The following is a 24,034-nucleotide window of genomic DNA, read 5'->3' as shown; positions in this document are numbered from 1 at the left end:
CCAGTTTCATCTTGGGTGGAAGTCACTTTCATCCTCCCTGGCTCAAAGCATGGCCACAGCTATTTAACATATCTATGAAACCAGTTAAAGGTTATAGATATGTAAAATGACCATGCTAGAGGTTATCTGTGAAATCTATGCAAAAAACTCAATGGCCCTGCTCCAGGTATCCCACTCCTCAGCTCAGATTTGTGGGGGTGAGGACAGCCCCTATTGTTTTAAAACAATTTTTATTGTTGTTCAAGTACAGTTTTCTGCCTTTTCTCCCTCTCCCTCCCCCAAACCACAGCCCTCCCCACTGCCCTCTGCAGCCCATATTTTTAACACTTCCTGGACACCTTGAGTTCTGGACCCCATCACAAATCCTTTTGATGGTCCCTGGCTGCACCCTCCTACACTAGGACTAGTGTAACTGGTTCAATCACTTTTGCTCTTTTCATTTGCAAATATTCCTCTTCTGTGAGGTGATTAGTGGCATTGGCTCCTTTGTTTTCTGTAAAAGGTAATCACCTAAAGCAAACCTGTGCATAGTAAATGAGGACCATCCTGTAATGTGCCCAGAAGCCCAATAAAAGCTGGTCATGGCAAGGGCCGTGGCTTTTGCTCCCCTTGAGAGAAAAGCCTTGCTGTCCCTTTTCCTCCACCAGAATCAGTAGTCCATGTGAATGTCTCATTTCATCGATAATGACTCAGACACTGCAGGCCAGTGTCCTAATCAGCTGGTACCCACGAACAGGGACCCTGAGGCCACAAGCCATTGCCATTGTGTTGACACACCCACTTGGTTGGAATACATGCTCATTAGCCCAGGTAAGGGCCGGTGACCCCAGTGATGTTTGGTAATTTCATAGGGTATGTTGGATTTCAGAGGATAAGGGTTTTTTTCCTACGTCACCCTCTCTTGGAACAACTTTGCAACTTACCTTCTTTAGTAAGCAGGAGACTTGCTCCATCTCCCAAGCTTTTGCCAGAAGGCAACCCCAAACTAGGTCTGCGCCTAGGAGAAAGAGCAAAGATTTTCCCTCTAGTTGGCTTTAAAAACATCGACTAGTTACAGGACAGTTTACAGGCATCTCAGCAAATTCTTTTAAGCTGCCTCTTTCAACCCCCTCAGTTTTGCCTTTTCCCTCCATCCGCCTACATAAAGATTTCAAGGTGCAAGTAGAGAAAAGGCAAAATTGGGACTGATTTTGTAATCACTGTGCTTGTGGTGGGAGGGATTTCAGAAAAGGTTCTTTTATTTGTTAAAAAATTTATCTGAAGATTTCTATGAATCCTCAACCATGGGCAAGGGGCTCTCTAAAGAACAAGAGCAATGTTTTAGGTTCAGCAGCATTTGGGAGCTGCTGAATGTCTCCTAGATAAGGGATCTTTACATTTTGGAAGTATGGAACAGAAGGGACCGAAGTGCACTAGCTGGGCCCTTCTCTTGGTTCCCACCAGGGGCCCCGAGTCTAATGGCCCGCGGGGTGGGCTGGGCAGAGGTGCAGGTGTGCATGAGAGTTCGTAGTACCGGCGTGGATGCTCACAGTGAGTCAAGTTGGGGCTGGGTCTTTCTGCCCAGTTCAGGCAGCAGTGCGGAGGGCAGATTGGTTTCCCTCACCTTCCTTTTCCCCAGTGCAGTGTGTGCTGAGGGTGACCTTCCTCGCACCAGGACAGGCCAGCGCAGTTGCAAACAGCAGGGTGCGGTGGCACCTGCCTGTAGTCCCAGCTACTCAGGAGGCTGAGGCAGGAGGATCATTTGAGCTCAGGAATTCTGGGCTGCACTGCGCTATGCAGATCCGACGTCCGCACTAAGTTTGGCATCAACATGGTGACTTCCCAAGAGCGGGGAGCCACCAGGTTGCCGAAGGAGGGGTGAAGCAGCCCAGGTCACAAACGAAGCAGGTCAAAACTCCAATTAAAAAAGTAAATGTATTTGCCAGTAGAGAAAAAACTGTTTCTGAAAGTTGTGAATGTGTTAATAAATTCGTTGATATAAAGCATGCTATAAGTGGGATGGGTGTGTGACATGTTGAAGAAATATTAAGAATCCTCCTTGTTTATGCCAGAGCCATGACCTTTATGGTAAAACTGAAATATAGGTGTCCTGTCTCCCGGGGAGAACTAGCCCTTCTCCACGGAAGACTAAGTACCGCTTTTTAACTCAGTACCTGTAAACACTGATTGTTTTCTTGGGGAAGAACTGGCGATTCTCCCAAAACGAATGGTTAGTCAGTCTGATACAGAGTGCAGCCAGTGGGAGGGGGGGCAAAAAAAGATTTGGAATGGTGTCCAGAATTCAAAGTGTATAGGAATATTGGAGAGACATATAAGATGTCCTCACCACCCCACCCCCAGGGGAAAGAGACAAATGGACCAGAACCATTGAAAGCTGTTTTGCATAGCAATAGTTTTGCAGCTAACCTCTAGAATAATTATTTAACATATCTATAACCTTTACCTGGTTTCATAGATATGTTAAATAGCTGTGGCCAAGTTTGGAGCCAGGGACAAGGGAGTGGCTTCTACCCGGGATGGAACTAGGGGCTGAGTCCCTGAGTGAGAGCACCTGCATGAGAGCTTGGAAAAGATGGGCTCCAGGACATGAGGGGATAACTGCCCAGGTGAAAGGGAAAAGCACGCAGCTTTGCCAGAATGGAGATCCCTGCAGCCAGGTGAAGAAGAAAGCTGTTGAGATCTGGGAAATTGAGAACATAGCCTGACCACAGCAAAACAGGCTGATTGTAATCTGTTTAGTTTTGAATTTTGAAACCCCACCCTGTTCCCTAGAGAGGTCTCTGTCAGCAAATAGCTAACTGCCATGTCTGCTTCTGTTCAACGCTAACGCTTGCTTGCTCGTCTCTATATAAGGACTTAGCTGTAAGCACTCGGCGTGTCTTTCATCTGCAGCCCTTTTGGGCACCGTGTCTCCGGACACCCCAAGAGTTTGCCCCTGCTCAGATTAAGCTTGGCCAATAAAATAAGATCAAAACCCTGAAAGGTCTTAGAAAATTATTCTCAAATCCGGTGGATATAACAAAAGCCACATGCTTTTGGTAGAGCATGAACCCCTGCAGCTTTGGTAGAAGAGGCCCACACGGCTTTGGGGTGCCCCCTCTGGCCGCGTGGCCTGGAAAGCAGGAGAGACTTTGACTGGAACTGGGTACAAAGAACTCTTGCCAGTGGACAATGAGAGGGTACCACAGTACTTTGGATTAACTAGAGAAAGATCCTGCCTGCATGGTGACACAGCTGATGGTGCCAGTGGCCTGCAACACAGACCTGTGCTCTTTTCCTGATTTATGGTACCCGGAGTTGGGACAGTGGGAGAAGGGAGCGTGTGTGGGTGTAGGTGTATACCCTAAAGGACTTTGCTATTTTAGTGGAGGCGTTAGGCCTGAATAGCATTAAATAAACATTTTGTTTCCTTTTCACAAATCTCTGGCATTGAGAGATGCCTTTCCAATTGGTGGCGGACAGAAGAGCCCAGTAGATTTTAGTATTTTGTTTTGGGGAGGGGCCCCTGTTGTATAGCAGTTTCTGGCATCCCTAGGTGGCCCAAATATTGTATTTCCCCTCCCTTGGACCTCTTGTTTGGTAACATGAACCTGGGAGCTACCAGGTCCTGAGAACAACAGGGCCATTAACTTGCTGCTTAAACTCATTGCACCTTGCAGAAAGAGCAGGGGGCCTGTCTTTCCAAGCCCTTAGCAAAGCACCCCCATTTACAGGAGTTAATACTGAAGGACTAAGTTCTCAAATAATTTGGCAAACAGATGTCGCTCATTACTCTCCCCTTAGAAAATTCAAATACATTCATATTTCTATTGATACTTACTCTGGTGCCCTACATGCATCTGCTTTAACAGGAGGATCTGCTAGAAATACACAAGCCCATTGGCTTGAGGCCTTTAGTCATTTAGGACAGTCTCAGCAAATTAAAACTGATACTGGTCCAGGATATCTTGCCCATTCTACTCAAACATTCCTTCAGCATTGGAATATTCAGCATCAAACAGGAATACCTTATGATCCAACCAGTCAGACAATTGTAGAATGGGCTCATCATACTTTTATAAATATTCTTAAAAAACATAAAAAGGGGGAGTCATGAGTCCTTCCCCCCAAAATTTGATCATGCTAGCCCTGTTTACCTATAATTTTCTAAATTGTGATGAATCACTTTGTACTTCAATTAAGGAACATTTTCAGAAGAAAAAGCCAAAGTCATCTTATCCTCAAGTTTTATAGAGATTGCTTTGAGATAGCTCTTGGCAAAGCCCTGTAAACCTCTTAACCCAGGGGATAAAGGTATGCTTGTGTTTCCATCCATACAGGTACACTTTCCATCTGGCTACCAGCCAAAAGAGTTAAGCCTTATCACGAGCGGGACAGATACCAAGCTCTTCTACCTGGAGCCGAGAACCCATTGACTGACAGACCAGAGGGCCCAGCTGACCCTGGACAACCAGAAGGAAAATGGACACTCACACCATCACTCATGGGCCTGGGTCCACCAATGGGGAAGGATGGGGCCTGCCCCCCAGTGACAGAGGCCGAGGCTCAAGAGCCTCCTGCAGAGGGCAACAACCCCTCGGTGCCCCATAACGTTCAATGGTGAACCCTCAAAACTGTTTCAATGGACTGAATTTACAAATTTGGGTCCTAGTAGCCCTTGAATTCCCCTTTGTTTTAACCCTTATTTGTGCTTTATGATACATATAGAGGTTGTTTTCTTGAGAGCATATTTGGGAACAGCAAATAGTAGGTTTCACAGGCTTAAAAGCTACAATTGCATTTACAATAAAAAAGGGGGAGATTAGATGTTGGGAACTGCCCTGCCTGGTTTCGGAAGCTGTAACCCCCTGTGGCTAAGGCTGAGTAAGAGCCCAAGGAACCTGTTTCATCTGGGTCTGTTCTGCCATGAGGGCCTGAGCCACTGAGGAGGCAAAGCTTATCTCTGCCCACTTTACTTGACCCTGCCTGGCCCCCAATGCTTGGCCGGTTAGCCTATGATGGGTAAGATCCCTCAAGGGAGGGGCGACTTAAGACAGTCATGATCACATGGAGACCCTCAGGGAAAGACTTGGGGGGTTATAGCAAAAGGGGTGATGGACCCTCACCCCTCGACTTTAATATAGCCAGAGTCCTCCTTCTGTCTGAGAGAAGTCTCCTAATCTCTTGGCTGCCTTACTTTCCCTGCTCCACCTAAGCCTGACACCATGCCAGAGGTGGGTGTGGCCCTGTGCTGGAAAGTGCAGGTTCCCTGGGGCAATCAGGCCTAAGAAAGAAAGCATAAAATCCTATGAAACCTGCTTTGCTAATACACTCAATTTAAATGATAAGGGTCCAAGCCTGAAATGAGTTTGTTTCCCCAAAATTTTGCGGCACTTTAGCTATTTGACACTAACTCAAAATAGTCCCTCAGAGTTCTTTAAATGTTATCTATTTGATCATTACTGCCCGATAGTGATTGATGGGCTTAATCTGAGAGTGGGTTTTTGGAACCACTGGTTGCTTACAGATTATAATGATGCTCTGTGTACTGTGATATACTTGCGAATTATTTTCCCAGCGTTGTGTGAGAGACCAGCAAGTAACAAGCTTTGTGGGATCTATAGTGGTCCTAACTAAAAACAAGGGGGGATATATAGGAGACCATTCTGTGTGGGTGGGCTCAGCCCCCAGTGGCAAACATTTACTGCAAAGTAACTACCTAAAATCCATGCTAAACCTTCCTAGGACCAGTGTAACTGGTTCAACCACTTTTGCCTTTTCATTTGCAAATATCCTTCTTCTGTGATGTGACTACCATCATCCTCTCCTTTGTTTTCTGTAAAAGGTAACCACCTAAAGCAACCTATGCATAGTAAATGAGGACCACCATGTAACATGCTGAGAAACCCAATAAAGACTGGTCATGGCAAGGGCTGCGGCTTTTGCTTCCCTTGAGAGCAAAGCCATACTGTCCCCTTTCTTCCACTGGACTTGGTAGTCCATGTGAATGTCTCATTTTACCCATAATGATGTGGACACTGCAGGCTGATGTCCGCATCAATGTACTAGATGTCTTGTAGAGTCCAGTAGCACAGTCTCACCATTCACCAAGCTGGGTACTTCAGGTGGATGCCCCCACCCGCACCTTGTGTGGGCTGTGTACACCCTTTTGTTGTAGTTCAGCCTTGATCCCTATTGGCATGTTAATGGAAGAGATTTACCTCCCAGGTCTGTTGGGAACCTTACACCTGGCTTCTAGCTAAAAACATTGCATTGATTACAGGAACCTGTGCGCTCCACAAGCCAATCGGCTACAGGTACATGAGGTGTCCACGAGTACCAGTTGCACCCAAGTAATCAATAAGCGGGCCCTTCTTTGTCTCGAGCTAGCCAATAGCAAGCAACCTAATCTCCCTGGCCCCCTATATATATACCCAGTTCGGAAAAATAAAGTTTGCAGCTTGATCAGAATCTTTTGTCTTGCTGCCATTCTTCGCGCCTCTTGTCCCCCCAACTCATTTGTTCTAGGTAGGTGGTCGAGCCCCAGTTGATTGTTCTGCGGGCCGGAGCACAGGTCTATTGGCTGCAAGGACTGACTGCAACTTTCATGAGAGATCAGCTGCGTAGGCACTCACCCCACAGAGTTGGACTTTCTTCAGTGAGGCCCTGGTACCCACTTAGTCTACTCCTTTAGTGGGTTGCTTGTGGAGGTGGTTGGAAGCTGCTTCAATGTGGTCTGAAGTTGTCCACCGGGTGTACTGGTTCTGGGGCCTCTTGGGAGATGCAGGCCAATGTCAGCAATCCCCTGTGTTCTGCTTGGGGCCACCCAGCATAAGCTACAAAGTGATCTCCAGATGGCTGCTACTTGTGCTGGACTTAGAGGTGCCCAGGAGAGGCCAGGATGTGAACCAACACTGGCTGCTGCTAGTGCTGGGCCTGGGGCCACTTAGTGAGAGATACAGGACATGCCGAGGCCAAATGCTGCTTGTCAGAGATTTTAGGCAAGTCTAAGGCACGAGCCAGGCCATTTGTATGGAAAAGCCACTGGAAATCCTTGGGTGGGCCTGCAGTGGGTGGGTTGGGGTCTCAGGGAATCTCCAGGGCAGGGGGAACAGTGTGAGATAGGTTGGTAGAGTCTCAGATATGTTGCCTGTCCTGTGGCTCTGTGTGGGAAGGGCTTGGAACAGTAGTCTCTGCTGGCACATTTGCCTGGTAGAAATCTGCTCTACCCCTTAGCTGTCACCCTGATACCAGACAATCCAATTCCTCCCTGTATGTCCCTGGTGCCTTCTGAGCTGCTGCTCCAGTGCTAGAGCTCAGGGCAAGCGAGTCTAAGTTGGTACAGGCCCTTTAAGAGGAAAGCTTGGGCCTCCAGAAGCCTTCAGTCTCCAGAAGCATTCAGCCACAGTCCCTGCTGGTTTTTTCAGCCAGAAGTTATGGGGGTTTCTCTTCCTGGCACTAGAATCCTAGGCTGGCAGTGGGGCCTGAGGTGGGGCTGGGACCCCTTGCTCCTCAGGTGACACCTCACAGCTGAGATATCTTTCTGGATTTTTCTGCCACAGGTGGATGTGGGACCAGGCTGTTCCAAGTCCCTACCTTTCCTACAGTCTCAATGTGGATTCTTCTTTATATCCTTAGTTGTAGGACTTCTGTTCACCTAGATTTCAGGTGGTTGTGAAGAAGGTTTTTCCGTACTTTAGTTGTAATTTTCATATGGCTATAAAGGAGGCAAGTACCACATTTACCGACGCCATTATCTTGACTGAAGGCATGACCATTCTTTAAAAAGACAGAAAAGTTATAGGTGAGCTAAATGAACTAAATGAGCTAAACAAAAGGGGGAAATCTACATGGATCCTAGATACAGATTTCAAGGCAGTTTCATCTTTATAAATTCCTCTGGTAGTATTTCCTCTGGTAAAATGGTAGTATTTTCCTAGTGTTATCTTTTTACTATATTTTATTGTTTATATTGTTACAGTTGTCCCAGATTTTCCCCCTTTGTTTCCCTCCACCAGTCCCCACACTCAGGCAATCCTTGCATTTTTGTCCATTTCCATGAGCCCTGCATATATGTTCTTTGGCCACTCTATTCTCTATGCTGTACCCCCATGGCTATTCTGCAACAAATTGTACTTCTTAATCTCTTCACCTTTTCACCCATCTCCCCAACCCCCCACATCTGGCAATCATCAAAATATTCAATGTCTATGATTCTGTTTCTGTTCTGCTTATTTGGTTATTTTGTTTTTTAGATTCAGTTGTTGATAGATATGTATTTTTTTGCCACTTTATTATTCATAATTTTGATCTTCTTCTTAAAGAACACCCTTTAACATTTCAGACAATACTGGTTTGGTGAGGATGAACTCATTTAGCTTTTTCTTTATGGGAAATTCTTTATCTGTCCTTTGATTCTAAATGATAGATAGCTTTGTGGGTAGAGTAATCTTGGTTGTAGGTTCTTGGTTTTTATCCCTTTGACCATTTTTTGCCAGTTCCTTTCAGCCTGCAAAGTTTCTTTTGAGGAATCAGCTGACAGTCTTATGGGGTATCCCTTGTAGGTAACTGCTTTATTTCTTGGTACTTTTAAGAATCTCTCTTTGTATTTAACCATTGGCATTTTAATTATGGTGTGTCCTGCAGTGGGCCTCTTTTCATTCATCTTGTTTGGGATTCTCTGTGCTTCCTGGACTTGCATGTCTATTTTCTTCACTAAGTTAGGGCATTTTTTATTATTATTTTTTCTAACAGTTTTCCAATTTCTTGCTCTTTCTCTTCTTCTTCTGACACCCCTATGATTTGAATGTTGGTTTGCTTGAAGTTATCCCAGAGGCTCCTTAAACTACTCTTCATTTATTGGATTCTTTCTATTCTGATTGGTTGTTTTTGCTTTCTTGTGTTCTGAATTACTAATTTCATTTTCAGCTTCATCCACTCTACTGTGATTTCCTATAATTTGTTCTTTATGTCAAAGTATATCCTTTATTTTTGACTGAACATTTTTTATGCTATTGAGGTACTCACTAAGTCCCTTGAGAATCCTTTTAACCAATTGGAACTCTGCATTTAGTAGCTCAATTGCCTACATTTTCTTCAGTTCTTTTTCTGGAGTTTTGTTCTGTTCTTTCATTTGGGTTTTGTTTCTTTGTCTCCTCATTTTGGCAGCCTCCTCGTGTTTGTTTTTGTATTAGGTAAAGCTACTACATCTCCCAGGCTTGATAGAGTGACTTAATGTTGTAGGTGTCCTGTTGGGTCCAGTGGCACAGTCTCCCCTATTATCCAAGTTGGGTATTAAAGGTGTGCCCACTGTGGGCTGTGTGCACCCTCCTCTTGAGCTGAGACTTGATTACTGTTGGCACATCCAAGATCAGCTACCACCTGTGTTCTGTCCAGGGTTACACAGCATTAGCTACAAAGTGACCTGTAGATGGTTGCGACTTGTGCTGAGGTTGGCAGTGACCACGAGAGTTTTGATGGTAGTGGTGAGCTTTCTCTTGGAATAATGCACATAGCATATATATGTAAAATTGTATGCAATTGCAAGGGGTTCATGGAATCTAGAGTAAGAATTCTTGGGAAATATATCTTAAATAAAATAATAGGGGCTCATTTAGTGAACAGTTATATTGGCCCGAGCTCTACTAGACAATTTCATATATAGGCAGTTCCATGTTGTTTAAGATGCAACAACAATCTTGCAAAATGGGTAGTATTACTTACATTTTGCAATAGAGGTAGATGAGGGTGAGAGACATTTTGTAATTTGCTTAAAGTAACACAATAGTACCTTTGGGATTGCAACTCAGGTACCTTTCCCTTAAGAATCATTATTACCATTTTATATAAATGAACACATTTTGCATATAACGCTTAGTAAATATTTGCACAGTGAATACATGAAAGGCTGCCAGGTGGGAGATATTTTTTATTGCTCTGCAAGGAATGCTTGGGTAACTTATGTGGAGTGATGCTTAATATCTAAAATTTAATTAATTAATTCACCCTACATTACTAGTCCTTTTCATTTTTCTTATGGTTTGTCTCTTCAAAAGAACTTATCATCACATGTGATCTCCCATAACTTTCATCCTTACTCTATGAGGCAGATAAGGCAATATAATTACTATCATTTTAGAAACTAGGGCACTCAAACAAAGGGATTAAGTGATTTGCCCATGGGCAGACAGTAAATTGTGAACAGAGCTCCGGGTCTCCTCTAGTCATTTAGTCCAACTGAGTTCCTTCATCCATGGTATTCTTAAAACATCTCATTATAAAATGAGACATAGGACAATAAAAGGTGCATGGTATATTTAAGAGTGTAAAAGACTATATAGCCCACTTTGGCCGGCCAGGTAAAGGCAAACATGTATTTGGGAAGTCTAAATGAAAGAATTATTGATAATATGGATTCAGATCCTAATGTAAAGGAGTTCAGAGAAGTATAAGTAAACATTCTGATTCTTGCAAGTGAAAAATATGACTTTCAAAGCTTTGTGGGAAATTCTTCACACTAGGGCTCAGTGGTAACAAAGTGTTCCATAGAAGCATCCATACTATCTTTTCCTCTCTGCTCTACTACAGTTCCTTCCAGGATTAGCAAATATTCCTTTCTTTTCTTCCCTTTATTTATAAAAGCAATGTACAGGGTTTAACAGGATACCTTAGTCCCATTGTTCACATTAATCACTCTCGTTCATGTAGAATTAAAAAATTTACAGAGTTCTTTCACATACATTGTCTTTTATTTTATTCCTTCCATTCTTTTCTTTTTTTCTCAACTTTATTAATTAAGTAGCCCCAAACAAGCCATAGGGTCTGTTGCTTTCCAGATCTGGGTGAGTGGTGTTATAAGCACATATTTTTTTAAAAGTTGTGTTATAAATAATAGTCCATTTCATTCTTTGGCTTGTCACATGGCTATGTTTTTCTTTGAGAAAGGTATCTCATTACAGCTCTCCACTTTACCCCTACTTCTTTTTTTCTTTTTTTTTAACATTTTTTGTTGATTATGCCATTACATTTGTTCTATTCCCCCCCCCTGTTCCCCTCCACCCTGCACACCCTTCCCCCACAATTCCCCCCCTTTAGTTCATGAACACGTGTCTCAAGTTCTTTAGATTCTATATTTCCCCTACTATTCTTACCCTCCCCCTATCTATTTTCTATCTACTGTCTATGCTACTTATTTTTTGTAGCTTCTCCCCCCTTCTCCTTCTCCCACTCCCCTGTTGCTAATCCTCCATGTGCTCTTCATTTCTATGGTTCTGCTCCTGATCTAGCTGTCCTCTTAGTTTGCTTCTGTTTTAGGTGTGGTTGTTGATAACTGTGAGTTTGCTGTCCCTTCCACTGTTCATATTTTTTATCTTCTTTTTATTAGGTAAGTCCCTTTAACATTTCATATAATAATGGCATGGTGATGATGAACTCCTTGAATTTGGTCTTATCTGAGAAGCACTTTATCTGTCCTTTCATTCTAAATGAAAGTTTTGCTGGATAGAGCAATCTTGGTTGTAGGTCTTTGGTTTTCATGACTTGGAATACTTCTTTCCAGCCCCTTCTTGCCTGTAAGGTCTCTTTTGAGAAATTAGCTGATCGTCTGATGGGAACTCCATTGTAGGTGACAGTCCCCTTATCTCTTGCTGCTTCTAGGATTCTCTCCTTCATTTTCATCTTGGCTAATGTAATGATGATGTGCCTTGGCATATTCCTTCTTGGGTCCAACTTCTTTGGGACTCTCTGAGCTTCCTGGACTTACTGGAAGTCTATTTCCTTTGCCAGATTGGGGAAGTTCTTCTTTATTATTTGTTGAAATAAGTTTTCCACTTGTGGCTGTTCCTCTTCCCCTTATGGTACCCCTATAATTCCAATGTTGGAATGTTTAAAGATGTCCTGGAGGTTCCTAAGCCTCTCCTCATTTTTTTGAATTCTTGTTTCTTCATTCTTTTTTGTTTGGTCATTTTTTCCTTCCTTCTGGTCTACTCCCTTGATTTGAGTCCCAGTCTCCTTTCCATTACTATTGGTTTCCTGTGCATTACCATTCATTTCAATTAGTTTAGCTTTCATATGTTTCTCTAATTTGTGACTAAAATCAACCAGTTCTGTGAGGATCCTGATCACCAGTGTTTAGAATTGTGCATCTGAAAGTTTGGCTATTTCTTCATAACTTAGGTTTATCGGTTCTGGGGCTCTGAGTTGTTCTTGAGCCATTTTTGGTCTGTTCATGCTCATTAAGTATGAGGAGCGGAGCCTTAGTTGTTTACCAGGGCAGGGTCACCCAGGTTGCTGGTTTGTGATGCTGTATGTAGGGGCGGGGTCAGAGAGGGAGCAATGACGGCGGTCCTCTCCACTCACCCAGTCCGTCCCACCACTTGCCCCCCGCTTGTTTATCTGAGCAGAAATGTGGGAGCCCGCTGCCCTGCGCCGTGAGGTCTCAAAGCTCGCCTCTTCACTGGTTTATCTGCACGCAATGGCTCGACCGACTGCAGATAACCAGCCGCGCCTCTTCCCTGTGTTTGCCCATAGCTAGCCCACACCTGGGATCTGCGCCTTCTCCCCAGTCTTTTTGGCCAACCCACTCCGCTGCTGGCTTCGCCCCTCTTATGGGTTTAGCTGAGCATTTTGTCATTTTTGGACTCCGTATTGTCGATTTTCTGTGTGGTTCGGTTGCGTTTATTGTTGTTAAAACTTTGTTGTTTTTAGATTTGGTTGTGCGTGGATGCAAGGTGTTTCCACCTACGCCTCCATCTTGGCAGAAGTCTTACCCCTACTTCTATTATTCTCTCTCTCTTTTTAAAACTTTAATCTTTATTGTATTTTTTATATTACCCTTTAATCCCCTTTATATCCTCCTGCTCCCAGCAATCACCACACTGTTTTCCATGTCTTTGATTTTCAAACCACCCTGTTTGGTAGGCAGAACAGACCTCATTTATCCTTATTCAGGAATGAAGAAATTGAGGTCCAGAGAGACTGAAAAAATTCTCTTAGCCACACAGCTCATGTGGCAGATTCAGCGTTTAAAGCCAGGGGTGTCAAACTCATTTTCACTGGGAGCCACATCAACCTCGCAGTTGTCTTCAAGGGCTGAAAGAATTTTAGCATCGTATAAATGTAAGTACTCCTTAACTGTTAAGGAGTTGAAATTACTGTATTTTTTGGACCATAACATGCATCCATGTTTTAGAGGAGGAGAAGACAAAAGAAAATTTTGAAGCAAAAAATGTGGTAAAATATTTAACAACATAACATAGTATTTCATCCATGTAAATGTAAACAGAACTCAACAGCAGCATTAACAACCAGTATTCCTCCCAAATGTGGTGGGGGGGGTGCATCTTATAGTTCAAAAAATACGGTACACTTGGCCCTTTGAAGGCAATCGTGAAGCTGATGTGGCCCCAGGTGAAAATGAGTTTGACACCCCAGGTTTAAGCCCTCCAGTTTTTCTGCCTCTTCCCATTCACAGAGCTGAGACAAGAGAGTCCAATAACTACAAATTGGAAAATAGTTGCTAAGGTGGTTTTTGTAGTTAGGAAACCTTTCAGGACATCTTAAATCTGTTTTTAGAGCTACCTTCAAATCTTGTTTCCTAGTACAGTGTGTTTACCTCTTCTGGTTGGGAACACTCTGGTTTTCTTGTGTTCAGAACTTCTCCTAGAGGAGGTAAAGGGGAGAAATTGTTCGCATGACTGTTCCAGGTGTTTTGGATGGATCCAGAAATTGTTTTCTGAGTGCTCCCAGTGATTGAGATTTTGGCTGAAAATGCTTTTGGCTGTTCATTCAAGTGCAACTCTCCTACTTTTCCTCGCTCAGCTTGTTTTTGTCAAGTGAGGGCCTAATGCATATGGGTCTGACTGTTTGCTAAAATGGGCCAGGAATGAAAGCAAAAAGTGACTACTCTTCACGCTTTCAGAGGTAAACCACCTCTGAAACACCCTATTCACTTTTTTCTTTTAAAGATTTTATTTATTTATCTTTAGAGGGAAAGGGAAGGAGAGAAGGGGAAAAATATCAATGTACGGTTGCACATCCCCCACTGGGAACTAGCCTATAACCCAGGCATGTGCCCTGACTTAGAATCGAACTGTGGTTGTTTGGTCTGCAGGCTGGTGCTCAATCCACTGAGCTACACCAACCAGGGACCCACTTACTTTTTAAAGAAATTATTATAACAGCTCTATTTCTTTGTTGTATTATTATTTTTATAATAGCTTTATTAAGATATAATTCACATAGTATAAAATTGACCCTCTTCAAGTGTACAATTCAGGTGTTTTAGTATGTTTGCAGAGTTGTATAACCATGATCACCATCTAATTTTAGAATATTTTTCATCAGTCCAAAAATGAAACCATTAACACTCATATCTCATACCTCTCCTTTAGCCCCTGGCAACAACTACTCTACTTCTGTTTTTATGGATTTACCTATTATGGACATTTCATATAAAAGGATTATACAACATGTGGTCTCTGGTGACTGGCATCTTTTATATGGCATGTTTTCAAAGTTCATCAATGTTATAGCATGCATGATTCATGTTTTAACATGTATGTTGTAGCATGTATCACATCACATACTAATTTGCTTTTATTCCATTGTATTGATATACCAAATTTTGTCTATTTGTTTATCAGCTGATGACCCTTTGTGTTAATTTTATTTTTGGTTATTTTGAATGCAGAATGGGGCAAAAGTAGGTTTACCACTGTGAGTATGCAAAACAGTTTAATCTTATATTAATATTTATAAGTTATTATTTTCCCATACAAAAAACTATAAACCTACTTTTGCCCCATCCAGTGCTGGTACCACGAACATTTGTGTACAAGTTTTTGTGTGCATCTATGCTTTTATTTCTCTTGGGTCATATGGTGACTCTATCACTGACACAGAGCTTTGAGGAACTGTCAAACTAGTGTCAACACACTGGACCCTTTTATAATTCCACCAGCAGTGTACAAGGGTTTTAATTTTTGGGATGTAATTCTAAGCATTTGTTTTCTTTCTCTTTTTAATTTTTAATTTTTGCTCTCTTAGTTGATGTGAAATACTTTCTCACTGTAGTTTTGACTTTTATTTCCCTCCTGACTAATGATGTTGAGCATTCTTTCATGTGCTTTTGACAATTTGCCTGTCTTCTTTAGAAATATGTCTATTGAAATTCTTAGTTCACTTTTTGCTTTGGTTGTTTACTTTTGTATTATTGATTTGTAAAAGTTCTTTACATGCCCTGGCTGGTGTGGCTTGGTGGATTGGGTGCGGGCCTGCAAACCAAAGGGTTGCTGGTTCGATTCCCAGTCAGGGCACGTGCCTGGGTTGCAGTCCAGGTCCCCAGTATGGGGTGAGCTGGAGGCAGCAGCACATTGATGTTTCTCTCCCTCTCTTTCTCCCTCCCTTCCCCATTTCTCTAAAATAAATAAATAAAATCTTTTTAAAAAGATTCTTTATATGTTCTCTAAACACTATGATTTGCAAATATTTTCTCTCAGTCCATGGGTGGTCTTTTTGTTTTCATTGTAGTGTCCTTTGAAACAAAGTGTTTGATATTTAATGAGTCTAATTTATCTATCTTTTCCTTTAAGAAAACATTGCCTAACTCAAAGTCATGAGGAAATACTTCTGCATTTTTCTCTAAGAGTTATAGCTCTTATTTTTAGGTCTATGATCCATCTTGAGTTAATTTTTATATATGGTATGTGGTAGGAGTTCAGCTTCATTCTTTTGTGTGGATAACAAATTTCTCCAGCACCATTTGTTGAAAAGATTATTCTTCCCCTATTGCATAGTCTTGGTTGGCACCTTTGTCAAAAATTGATCATAAAGTTTGGGTTAATTTCTAAACTCTTAATTTTATTTCACTGGCCTGTTGTCTATATTTTTGTCAGTACTACACCATCTTGATTTCTGTAGGTTTATAGTAAGTTTTGAAGTTAAGAACTATAAATTTTCAAACTTGATTCTTTTTCAAGATCATTTTGGCTATTTTGGGTCTCTTACATTTCCATATAAATGTTAGAGTCAGTTTGTTAATTTCTTTAAAAGTAAACTGGAATTTCTATAGGGATTGCTTTGAATTAGTAGATATATTTAGTGAGTATTGGCATCATAACAAAATTATATCTTCAAATACATAAAGATGAATGACTGTGCATCTATTTAGATTTTTAAAATTTCTTTAACAAAGTTTGATAGTTTTTGGAATACAAGTCTTGCACTTATTTTTGTTAAATCTATTCCTAAGTGTTTTTGACACTATTGTAAATGAAATTTTCTTAATTTTATTTTTGGGTTCTTCATTTCTAATGTTTAAAATGCAATTAATTTTTATATATTGGTCTTATACCTAGTACCTTACTGACATAATTTATTCTAATAGGCTTTTTTTTTTCAGTGCATCATGGAGATTTTCCATATTAAACATCTCCAAAAAAAGTAAGTTTAAATTCTTCCTTTTCAATATACATCCCCTTTATTTCTTTCTTTTTTTTTTTTTTGCCTAAATGGCCTGCCTAGAACATTAAGTACTATGTTAAGTAGAGGTGGCAATAGTAGACATTCTTGTCTTATTCCTGATCTTATATGAAAATTATTGTTTTGCATCATTAAGTGTGATGTTAGTTGTGGGTTTTTTATGGATGCCCTTTATCACACTGATGAAGTTTCCATCTATTTCTAGTTTGTCCAATATTTTTACAGTGAAAAGCATTGGATTTTGTTCATTTATTCTGCATATATTAAGATGATCATACAGTTTTTGTCCTTTATTATATTAGTATGGCACATTACCTTGATTGATTTTTAGAAGTTAAACCAACATGCATTTCTAAAATAAATCTCACTTGGTGTATAATCCTTTTATATGTAGCTGGATTTGGTTTGCTACTGTTTTGTTGAGGAGTTTTATCACTTTATTCATAAAATACATTGGACAATTGTTTAGTAGAATTTACCAGTAAAGTCACTTGGGCCTGGAGTTTTCATTTACAGGGAGTGGAGGGGAATATTTTAAGTTATGAATTTACTCAGATTTTCTGTTCATTCTTAAGCAGTTTGTATTTTTCTAGAAAATCTTCCATTTTATCCAGGTTATCTAAGTTTTTTGGTGTATGGTCTTTTCTGGTGTTCTCTTCTAATCATTTATTATTTAAGGTTGGTAGTTTCCCACTTTCACTTTTTATTTCTGTAATTTGAGTCTTTTGTTCTTGGTTAGTCTAGCCAAGGGTTGTCAATTTTGATAACCTTTCAAAAAACTAACTTTTGTTTTTATTGATTTTTAAAATTGCTTTTCTATTCTCTATTTCATTTCTTTTGCTCTAATCTTTAGCATTATTTTTTTCCTCTGGTTTTGGGTGTAATTTGCTCTTATTTTTCTAGTTACTTAAAGAGGAATAGCATGTTCCATATATATCCTTTAGGTCTTGTTTGTTTATAGTATTATTCAAGTCTTCTATTTCTTTGCTCATCTTCTAATTGTTTTATCAATTATTGACAGTGAAATATTGAAGTTCCTTATTCTTCTTGGTGTGTCTCTTTCTCTTATCACTTTTGTGAGTTTTTTGCTTCATGTATTTTAAGGTTTTGTTGTTAAGTACATATGCGTTTATTATTATTATATCTTACTGTTTGATCAGTCCTTTTATTATTATAAAATGTCCTTTCATATACCTGCAATCATTTTTATCTTAATGTATATTTTATCTGACATTAGTTTAGTCACTGTAGTCCTCTTTTGGCTACTATTTGCATGATATATAATTTTCATATGCAACTTATTTGTGTCTGTGAATTTAAAGAGTGTCTTCTAAACAGCATAGATTGAGATAATTTTCTAAAAACCATTATGTCAATCTCTGCCTTTTGATTAGAGTGTTTAATTCAATTATATTTAATGTAAATTATGATAGGTAAAAAATAATTGTGGCTGATATTTTTCTATTTGTGTTCTATATATGTTGTGTTCTCTCTATTCCTTTTTTCCTACTTGTTTAATCTTTTATGTTAAATAGATGTTTTCTAGCATTACAATTTAATTTACTTTTTTTCACTATATATATGTTTGTATATAGAAAGTCATTTTGTAAGTTGCTTTGGAGATTGAGATTCTCATTTTATCTTGAAACAATACAGTTGATTCTAATACCAACTTACTTTAACAGTATACAAAAACATTGCTGTAATAATCCTATATTCTCTCCTCCTTTATGCTAATTTGTGTCATACAAATTACATCTTTACATATAAACCTATCAACACACACATATTGCTTTATGCCATTGTCTTTTAAATAAAAAAAAGAGTTACACACAAAAATACATGTACATATTCTTATTTTTAATCCTCACCTAAGGACATGTTTATTGATTTTTAGAGAGGGGAAGGGAGCAGGGAGAAAGAGAGAAATATCTTATGTGAGAAACATCAATTGGTTGGCTTCTCTTTTGCATGCATCCCAACTGGAAATTGAACCTGCAACAATTAAGCATGTACCCTAGCAGGAATAGAATCTGCAACCTTTCAGTTTACAAGACGATGGTCCTACCAGCCAAGGCACACTGGCCAGAGCACAAATGTATAGACTTTTATATTTACTAATGTAGTTATCTTTACTGTTGCTCTTTATCTCTCTGTGTGGGTCTGAGTTACTATCCAGTGTCAATTTATTTTGGACTGAAGGGCTTCTTTTACTATTTCTTGTGTGGCTAGTTAAAAATATCTGTGTTTGTCTTTTAAAATATGCAGTTTCTTAATTTTCCTTCATTTTTGAATGATAATTCTGGTGATTTTAGAAATTTGGGTTGACATATCCTCTCTTTCAATACTTTGAATATGTCCTCAACCTATTGAGCTCCATGGTTATTGTTGAGAAATCAGCTGTTAATTTTAGTGAGGATCCCTTGAATGTGATGTTATTTTTCTCTTGCTATATGAATAGTCTGTCTTTGTCTCTGGTTTTTGATATTTTTACTATGAGGTGTTTAAGTGAGAATCTCTTTGAGTTTATGTAATTGGAGCTTATTGGGCTTCTTGGTTAATGTTAATGCTTTTCATCAAATTGAGAAGTTTTGGGAATTTTTTCCCAATATCTTTCTATAACTTTTTTGCCTCCCATTTTTCATATTTTGGTATGCTTGATGACATCCTTCTTATATTTCACTAAGGCTCTGTTTATTTTTCCTCATTCTTTTTTTCTGTTCTTCAGACTGAATAATCTCAATTAACTTACCTTTATGTTTGCTGATTCTTTTTCTAGTCTGTTCAGTCTTCTATTGAATCCCTCCAGTGGATTTTCATTTCAGTTATTACACTTCTCCAGAATTTCTGTTAGCTTCTTTTAAATAATTTCTATAACTTTACTAATATTTTATTTTGGTGAGGAATTGTTTTAATATTTTTTGCAACCTTTAAAAAAGATTTTATTTATTTATCCTTAGAGGGGAAGGAAAGGAGAGAGGGAGAGAAACATCAATGTATGGTTGCCTTTTGTGCGTCCCCTGCTGGGAACTGGCCTGCAGGGAACCCACCTGCATGTGCCCTAGGCATGTGCCCTGACTGGGAATCGAACCGCGATCGTGTGGTTCGCAGGCCCATGCTTAATCCACTGAGCTACACCAGCCAGGGCTGTTTTAATATTTTAATTTAGTTCTTTAGACATTCTTTAGTTCTTATAAACATAATTATGGTAGTTTATTTAAAGTCTTTGTTCAGTGAGTCCAACATCTGGACTTCCTGAGGCATAATTTATATCACTGACTATTCCCTATGTGTGTGGTTCATACTTTCCTATTTCTTTGCATATCTCATAGTTTTTTGTTCAAAGCTATATGTTTATTTATTACTATTTTTAATTTTTTATTTTTAACTACAGTTTATATTTGATATACTTCTGTATTATGTCAGGTGTACAGTGTGGATAGTCATATACTTTACAAAGTGTTCCCTCTGATGTTTCTAGTAGGCACCTGGCATCATACACAGTTATTATAATATTATTGACTCTCTTCCTTATGCTTTACTTTATATCCCATGACTATTTGTGACTACAAAAAAAGCCCTAGAATTTAAAACATTACGTGAAAACTCTTGAAATCAGATCTTGTCTTCTCCAGAGTTTCTTGTTGTTGCTATTGATTGTTGTTGTTTCCATTTGTTTATTAAGCAACTTTCTGGGATTAATTCTGTAAAATCTGTATTTATTGTATATGACCACTCAAGCAAGTGTCTGCTCAATTGACTTAGGAGTCAATAAAGTTCTGTTTTTTAAAAATAAACTCTCCTTGGATTGTTAAAATTAACTAATTTCAGTTACTTTTGAGTTCTGAAAAAGTTGGTTTTGGCAGGTGTGTCTGCTGTTTGCATTGCTTTTATAAAGGAGTGGATTTTCTCAGGTCTTTACATCACCATTCCAGAACTACTTCCTTTTGCATTATTCTCTATTGTCCTTTATCAAAGCTAATGGAAAAATATACTCCCTGAGGGTGCCTAGGATACCCTCCTCACATCAATTTCTCCAGCAATGCTGTTGAAATCTGTGGTGCTGAACATCAGATTGCTTTCTTATTAATGGAGATTTTATTTTGAATTAAGTTTTGAATGACATTATTGAAGTGTACTTTCTCTATTCCATTAGAAACATTAAACCTAAATATTCTTCCATTTTGTTGTACTTCTAATGTAAATATGTCTTCCTCAACCCCCCTTGATTGTCTTATAGAGATAATAACAAAGTCTAAATGTAGTCACTATTTACTACTTGTCAGTAAGTTAATTAAGTGCTTTAATTGCATAATTTCATTTGATGTTCACAATAACTTTATGTGGTTGTTACTTTTTTTTTTAGTTTCATTTTACAGAAGAGGAAACTGGAAGTTGGAAAGTCAAGCAATTTCTCCAAGGTCAACCAGCAAAGAAGTAGAAAAGCTGGTGGTATTCAAACCAAGAAGTTTCACTGCAGAGACAAGTGCAGCGGCTGCATTTGGCTGATCTGTGCCTCACAGAGACATGAAGAAATAGGAGAATCTGGAATGTGGAAGCAGACTCAATCTCTAAGGACATTCCTGGTAGAAACATTTTTTGCCCTGCAAGTGTATCTTCTTCATTTTTGCAGATCTTTCCTTCGGTATGGTTATAAGGAATCTTTGGAGCTGCTTTGTTGAAGATGACTAGTAACAGAGGGAAATCTTAGACATCTAGACACCTGGGCTCAAATATAATAATTAAATTAGCTTTGAGATTTAAATGTAAAGATGGAAGTAAGAAGGATTTGTAATTTTAGAGTATTTCTGTTGGGTAGAATAATTATAATGATTTTTGGGAAAGAGAATTAAAATGTCAAGTATATACCTTTCACATAATAGATATAATATACTAGATGAATAAATAAGAAATGTTTAATGAGGTGTTTATAGGGAATATTTAAAAATCATTTAAAATCAAGGTATATATGTTTCTTGATTTTCTGATGTAATGGTTATTAAAGAAGTATATTTTTTCTGGAAAAATGATGATTTTCTTAGTGATGTTTATAATTGCAAATTTATCTACTTAGAATTACAGTGTTACATATAACCCTATTTAGATTTTGACATAAAAATGCTGCAATCTGTAAACCATATAAAATAGTCATGTACATATGATATTATTTTTATCCACTTTAAGAAAATAAAGCTAATTTATATAGCTTGGAGAAGCCATTAATTGAAACCTATTTACCAAGCTCAAGAAAGTAAAAGATACCTATGCAAATTTTATTTCTAACTAAAGATATGTGTTCATTGATATTTATTTATTTACTTTTTATTTATTTTCATCTTTTCTCATGACCCCCGACACTTTACTGTAACAACACCATGGCTTCATCTTTTTTTCATTTTTATTTATCTTTATTTTTGTTTATATTTATTTATTTATTTAATTGCTGTTCAAGTACAGTTTTCTGTCTTTTACTCCCATCTCAGCTCCATCCCCCATGCTCCCTACTTCCTCCCATTTCCACCCCCTTAGTTCTTGTCCATGTGTCCTTTATACTAGTTCCTGTAAACCCTTCCCCTTTTCCCCCCCCGAAATTCCCTCCCCTCTCCCCTCCGGTCACTGTCAGCCTGTTCTTAATTTCAGTGTCATTATATTTATTTTGCTTGCTTGTTTGTTTTATTGTTTAGCTTCCTGTTAAAGGTGAGATCATATGGTATTTAAACAAACGTCTTTTCATTAGCCAGTGCATTGATGTCATGTAGTAGTATTTAATATTTTAAAGAGTGGCATTCCAAATTGAATTTTCTCTCCTATTGATGTTTTTGTTTTTCCTTACACTTGAAGGAAAAACCACATTCATTTTAAAGAGATTTCAAATTTCAGTTTACAGATGAAGATATTAATACAATTTTTAAGGTATTTATTGGGGTTTAGCTAAGAAGCTCTTAAATAACTAATGGAAAAAAACCAAAGAGTGAAAGAAGTGTTCTGAAATGTTTCTTCAGATTACAGTTGCTGGACATTCCAGCGGTGGTAGCTGGTTTGTTGCTGGCAATCATATTCTTCAGCTTGGCTGACATGCAAAGCAGAGGAAAGCAAACCTCGTAGTATGGCTGTGTGCTAGCACATCTGTTTTGTAAGTCTGGTGGATGTGCATTCCTGCAGGCAATGCACTCCAGTTCTTATGCTAATGCTCAAGTGGCTTAGTTTGCTCTCTTAGTCATGTGTCCCCAGACAGCTGGCCTGGCAGTGACTAGAAAGGCCTGTGAGGACTGCTGCTGACCTTAGAACATAGGGTAGTTTACAGCGTCCCTTCATAAAAGGACGATAATAGAAATCTGGCTGCGCAAAAGCAACCTTGCACAGCTGCCTCCCATCAGGGCTGCAGTCAGTTCATCTTGCTGGAAGATTAGCTGCTATAGATAGGCAGGTTATTGGATCACACTTTTTGGCTTGCCCCTCTGCCAGGTGCTTCAGGTTTGCCTCATTTAGCCAGATTTAACCAGAGATTTTTCCTTTGGTTGCTCCACCAACCTTTGAACGCAGGGGACATGGGTTTTGGGACAATAAAGCTTACTCCCTCAGCATTATGTCAAGTGCAGGTGTTTTTCTGTTAATCGTTTCATGCCATGATAATTGGTATTCAGAGACATGAGTCTATAAAGGGAGGAAGTTACAGTGTAATAGTTCGAAGTATTAGCTGTGGAGTTAGGCCAATCTGGATTCGAATCCTGTTTCAACACTTATAAGCCCTGTGACTAGTTTTCTCATCTATAAAGTGGGATAATATTATCTTCCTCGAAGGTTGTAAAAAGTTTTAAGCTAGTCAATACAAATAAAGGGCTTAACAGTGTCCGGCAAATGCAAATCCAGTTTATTTTGGAAAGTTCTAATAATTTAACTAATGGCATTAACTGTTTGGGATGCATGGCCCTTTCTATCCAAACATTTGATTAATCAGAATACTCCATTCCAGATGACATTAATTATAATCTATGTAAATTCAGGTTTCTGAGATATTGGTTATGGTGTCCTTTATTTCATCAGTAATTGTCTTTGTTTATTTGGGCTGCTATAACAAAATATCACACACTGAGTAGCTTATAAACAATAAAAAAATTTATCTCTTACTGTTCTAGAGGCTTGAAGTCTGCAGGCTGGGTAGCAGCATGACTGAATGAGGGTTCCTCCGCGGGGCTGCAGACTTCTCCTTGTATTCTCACGTGGTAGGAGGGGCTAGAGAGCTCTACGCGGTCTTTTTTATAAGAACACTAATGCCATTTACAAGGGTTCCACCCACATGACCTAATCACCTACAAAATGCCCCACCCCTAACACTATCGCATTGGGTATTGAGATTCCAACATACACAGTTTTCAGGGGGTGAGGGGACTCAAATATTCAGACCACAGCAATAACCATTTAGTCAGTTCATAGTATACTTCCAGTTAGGTGCTAGGAGACCTACACAAGAAACAAAGAACTGTTGGTTCTTGTCTCACGTTGCAATCTCCTTTTAGCTTTGCATGAAAAGCCAGTTCGCTTACTTCTAGCATTCTTTTGGTCTTGGAATTAGGAC

The 24,034-nt window shown here is 39.3% G+C and overlaps 1 pseudogene; it reads left to right on the top strand.

Annotated features, from left to right (window-relative positions):
• The first annotated feature begins 684 nt into the window (after positions 1-684).
• The window catches only part of LOC119040015 (keratin, type I cytoskeletal 18-like), a 72,763-nt pseudogene continuing 49,413 nt past the window's right edge, over positions 685-24,034 (top strand).

The sequence above is a fragment of the Artibeus jamaicensis genome, unplaced genomic scaffold (genome assembly GCF_021234435.1).
Source record: "Artibeus jamaicensis isolate MK-2021 breed Jamaican fruit bat unplaced genomic scaffold, CSHL_Jam_final scaffold_1019, whole genome shotgun sequence".
Classification (NCBI taxonomy): domain Eukaryota; kingdom Metazoa; phylum Chordata; class Mammalia; order Chiroptera; family Phyllostomidae; genus Artibeus; species Artibeus jamaicensis.
This window is presented reverse-complemented; position numbering and strand designations above follow the sequence as displayed.